The 5,363-nt window shown below is 39.1% G+C and overlaps 1 protein-coding gene across 16 annotated transcripts in view; it reads right to left on the bottom strand.

Moving 5' to 3' along the window:
• Numb (NUMB endocytic adaptor protein) overlaps positions 1-5,363 on the bottom strand; it is a 163,257-nt gene that overhangs the window by 122,241 nt on the left and 35,653 nt on the right. For 7 of the 16 annotated variants that reach the window (XM_029554398.1, XM_029554400.1, XM_029554405.1 and 4 more), the window contains exon 2: positions 4,344-4,473. The exons of the other annotated variants lie outside the window; for them this stretch is intronic. The gene's annotated coding sequence lies outside the window, so the exon portion shown is untranslated. The remainder of the gene's footprint in view (positions 1-4,343; positions 4,474-5,363) is intronic. 16 annotated transcript variants of the gene reach the window in all.

The following is a 5,363-nucleotide window of genomic DNA, read 5'->3' as shown; positions in this document are numbered from 1 at the left end:
GCTGACCCTCCTAAAACAAAGACCTCTAGATAGGCTGACTAGATTCACAAGGGCAAGTAGTGGGGAATGTCAGGGGTTGCCGACAACACAGCAGACAGTAACAGGGATATCAGAGTATAAGGGCTGTAGTCCAGGGAGGGAGGCTATGGGAGGGTGCCATCTGGGAAGTGGGTGTATAGTTGAATAAGATGGTTTGGGATGTTCTGTGTGATACACACACACACACACACACAGAAGACAAAAATAAAATGAAATAAAAACAAACAAACAGGAGGAAGCATGGAAATTTACGTCATGTTAATTAGTAGAGGTGATAAACGTTACCATTGAAATCTACCCGATGACTTTACAGACATACACAGGTGCCAAGGATCTGAGTGCAACCGATTATGATTAGTAATAATCAGATATATACAGATTAGAGACATGTGCCACATCACAGTGTTATTAGCAAAAAAATGTCTTTCTGTAAGAAACAGTATACTTTAAAATGAAATGGGAGCTTTTTTAAAGGTTAAAAAACTCATTCAATATTATGTCTTACAGGGCTTATACTGAGTTCAATATTGTGTAACTTTATTAACTCAACTGTGAACCTAGAAAATTCCCCCTTTTTAATACATAAACATATGCATGTGATAGTCCTCTTGAGAGCCCTAATATTTGCAAAATCATATTCTATTAGTCAAAAAGAACATATCAAATTCTGATTTGATTCATATGTCCTACAAATATTCATCCTTTTCATTTATCATATTTTTCCCCCTTTGATTTTTTTTTGAGATAGGGTCATATTATATAGCCAGGTTGGCTTCAAACTCTCAATCCTCCTGCCTCAGTCATTCTAGTATTAGGATTATAGGCATGCACAACACTTAGCTTGTGATATACATGTACATGTTACATATTATATACGTAAGACAAGGTCTTGCTGTGTCGCCTTAGATGACCTAAAATTCACTATGCATACCAGGTTAGCCTTAAAGTTATAATGATCCACCTGCCCATCCCTGCCTCCGAAATGCTGAGATCACAGATGTATGCCACCATAATCTAGAAAACTCAAAGCTGTGGTTCTGGGGAACAAATCCAAGGTTCATAGCATTATATTCTTTATCTGGGCTGGTGAGATGGCTCAGTGGGTAAAGGTATTTGCTGCCAAGCCTAATAAACTGACCTCAATTCCCAGGTCCCCTATGGTAGGAGAAAATTGATTCCCAAAAGTTGTCCACCAACTTCCACATGTGTGCTATGGTACCCTTGCACACACAAAATTAATAAATAAATGTACACATACCCAGAGAATAAATGTAATTTTAAAAAAGCAATATAAGGGGCCATGTCTCAAAATTTTAATTGTATATTTTATATTTCCCAAATTCTTTCAAACGTGAGGACCTGAGTTCAACCCTAGAAACCATATAAAAAAGAAAAGCCAGGTGTGGAATCACATGCTTGTGATCCCAGCACTGGGAAGGCAGAGATAAGTGGATCCCTTGGGCTTGCTGGCCAGCCAGCCTAGTCTACTTGGCAAGCTCCAGGCCAAAGAGAGAACTGTCTCAAAGAAATAAGGTAGGGACTGGAAAGATGGCTCAGCAGTTAAGAGCACTGGCTGCCCTTGCAGAGGACCCAGGTTTGATTCCCATCACCCACATGGCAGCTAACAACCATCTGTAACTCCAGTTCCAGAGAATCCAATGCCCTCTTCTGACCTCTGTGGGCACTGCATGACACAGGTGCACTTACATATATGCAATATATCCATACACGTAAAGTAACAATAATACAGAAAATATTTTATTATTTTATGTGTATGAGTGAATTGCCTGCATGTATGTGACTGCACCCATGTTGTGCAACACCACGGAGGTCAGAAGAAAGCTTCAGATTCCCCTGGAACTGGAGTTAAGGATGGTTTGTAGCCACCACGTGGGTGCTGGGACTCGACCCCGGGTCTTCTGCAAGAGCAGTCAGTGCTCTTAACCACTGAGCCATCTCTCCAGCCCAAGAAAATATTTTTTAAACTATTAAAAAAAGTATTTCCAGTCAGGTGTTGTGGCACATGCCTTTAATCCCAGCATTCAGGAGGCAGAAGCAGGAGGATGAGAGATCAAGGCCAGTCTGGGCTACATAGTGAGTTTCAGGGCAGACGGGATACAGGGAGACCATGTCTCAAAAAATAGAAGGCAGTAAAAAAAAGGAAATAGAATACAAACTATACTAAATTACTCTTTGCAACCTATTTACCAATTTCATTTACTAGAAATGCTTGAGAATGCTTTTTCTCACATTTGTGAACTGTGTTTATGATTTTAATAAAATGCGTCAACTAAGTTGGAAACAACAGTTTCAAATTGTTTCTTAATTTCTTAAAATCTTGCAGTAGTGAATGGGGGAGGGAGGGAGGGAAAACAAAGCTGTGACAGATCATGTTCTCCAAAGATGGCTAGAGCAGTAGATTCTATATCTTATGTTCTTACAATGTAATGATATTCCTGCCTTCAAGTGGTGGGGTTTGTCTCCATTTCTTCTTTCTCCAAACCTATATGGACATTTATAACTTTTTCAAGAAACAGAATAAAGTAATACTATATGACTTCCAAGCTAAATTAAATGTATCATGTACCGTCACATTCCTCTCTTGGAATCCAGCCACCATGCTGTGAGAAAGCCAGTCACAAGAAGTGTATTGCCTGCATGTATGTGAGTGCACCCGTGTCATGCATTGCCACAGAGGTCAGAAGAGAGCTCTGGATTCCCCTGGAACTGGAGTTAAGGATGGTTCATAGCCACCATGTGGGTGCTGGGAATTGAAACTGGGTCCTCTGCAAGAGCAGTCAGTGCTCTTAACCACTGAGCCATCTCTCCAGCCCTAGAAAATATTTTTTAAAGTATTAAAAAAAGTATTTCAAGTCAGGTGTGGTGGCACATGCCTTTAATCCCAGCATTCTGGCAAACAGCCCAGGCTGAGGACGCAGCTAACATTAACCTCCAGGTACAAGAATGAGCAATCCTTCAAATGATTCCAGTTCTCAGTCACTGAGTCACACTTTTAGCTATTCTACTTCATATACTGTGTTAATAGAGACAAGCAAACCCAAGAATATTAATCGAATTGAAGATATATGTGTGTGGGTGTACACGTACACACACACACACACACACACACACGCACACACACACACACACACTGTGATGGCTAATCCTGGGTGTCAACTTGATTGGATCTGGAATTAACTGAAATGAAAGAGATCTTCTTGATTGGATCATCTAAAACCGGAAGACACACTCTAAATGTGGGTGTTACCTTCTGAGGGCAGCCAGTATAAAAGACCAAGGCAGAGGGGAACACCAGGCTTCTTGCTGCTTGCCTTCTCTCTTGCTGGTGAGTTCGTCTTGCTGCTGTAGACTGAAGACTAGCTGATCTTTCAGAATTTGTCAGACCTTCAGCGCCAGATTGGGACTAGATTCTCAGTCTCTCCAGTGTGGTGCAGCCATTGTTGGACTACTCGGACTCTATCCTGTGAGCTAAGCTGATAAATCTCTCTCTATATATATATATATTCATTCTACGGGTTCTGTTTCTTTAGAGAACCCTGACTAGTACAATTGATAACACACACACACACACACACACACACACACACACACACACACATTGAGACAGGGCTTCACTATGTAGACCAAGCTGGCCTTGAACTCAGAGATCCCTCTTGCCTCTCTCTTCCAAGCACTGGTATTAAAGGCATGTGCCACCTGCCCAGCTAAATGATGTTTTAAAAGCTACTAAATCTGGGGTAATTTATAATGAAACCAGTAACTGTCATAAAGTTCATAAATGCAATTTGGAAAATGCATAAAAAAGAAAAAAATGTACTTACCCTAAGTTTCATCACTAACATTTTGATATATATTTCATAACAGAAAAAACATGTTTTACTATTCACCTAAGATTTCAGATGCTTTGTTTTTACCAAGATATAAGCTGAAACTTAAAAAATTTTATTACTTTTATTTTTTATGTGTATGAGTATATTGTCTGCATGCAAGTAGGTGCACCCATGCTGTACAATGGCCACAGCAGTCAGAAGATGGCATCAGATCTCCTGGAATTGGAGTTACAGATGGTTGTTAACTGCCATGTGGCTGCTGGGAATTGAACCTGGGTCTTCTGTAAGAGCAGCCAGTGCTCTTAACCACTGAGCCATCTTTCCAGTCCCAAAAGTTTAAATGTTTAAAGACAATTAAGTATTTTTCATCTAACCAAAAACTGGTAGGAAGAACTTTTTCAGCAGTTAATAATTATTAACCCCCTTTCTTATTCCCCACTGTCTTTCACTCACCTGTCTCAAGTAAGGTGTCTGAGGATTGCTACCCCACCAATATTTCAATCTGGGTATGTATCAAGATCTTGGGTTGCTAAAGCAGTTGCTCTGGCAATCTTTCCTTGAAAATGTACTGCAAGCTTCAAATCTGAAAGTTTCAAGGAAATTAAATTCTAAATATAGACACCTCTTTTCCATTTTAATCACTTATAAATCTACCTCTCTAAGTAGTAAAGGGGGCTGACAAGATGGCTCAGTGAATAAAAGCACAAGCCAGACAACTTGAGTTCCATCCCTGGAATCCTCAGTAGAAGCAGAGAATCAACTCTTGAAAACTGACCTCCCACATGCACACTGTGGCACAAAGCCCCCCATATCCCTTTATAATTTCTTTTTCTTTTTTTCCTTTTTGAGTTTCTAAGAATTGAATCTAGGGCCTGATACTTCATTACCACTGAGCTGTATCCCCAGCCCTCTTTTCTTTCACTCTTAATTTCCAGAGTTATATAGGAAGAGTATACATGGACTTAAAGGAAAAATGAGTTAAAAGCTGAAAGGTATTAACAACTTGTTTTGCATGGCCATCTACTTTCACATAATAACATTTATTAACAACAGAGTAAGAACAGCTGAATTTAAGCTGCAATAGATGCACTATCAAAACAACTTCAGATGTAATTTGCAAAATATGTTTTTAGTCAACAATGTGTTTCAGTTCATTTCACTGGTCTAATGTTTCTGATGTTTTATTTTCAATTTTAACAGTTGTGTTATAAAAAGAGACAAATAGGAACAAAATACAGAGAAATGACAATAGGTATAGCAAATGCTTTTCAAATATGCAAGAAACCACATTACTAGTGAAAATACCTGATATGTATTTGACCAAAATTAACCTGAGAGGCCACACTTAGAGTTCTGAGATTATATTTCACATTCTTCCAGGGCTACATTTTACATCTTTCTGCTTCTGTAAAATAAACAAGCTTCTCTACTATCTTACAGCTATTTTCTTTTTTTTTAAATTTTGTTCCTATT

This window comes from Nannospalax galili, unplaced genomic scaffold (genome assembly GCF_000622305.1).
Source record: "Nannospalax galili isolate Female #2095 unplaced genomic scaffold, S.galili_v1.0 scaffold24, whole genome shotgun sequence".
Taxonomy (NCBI): domain Eukaryota; kingdom Metazoa; phylum Chordata; class Mammalia; order Rodentia; family Spalacidae; genus Nannospalax; species Nannospalax galili.
The sequence above is the reverse complement of the archived record's forward strand: the minus strand, read 5'-3'. Positions and strand labels throughout refer to the sequence as shown.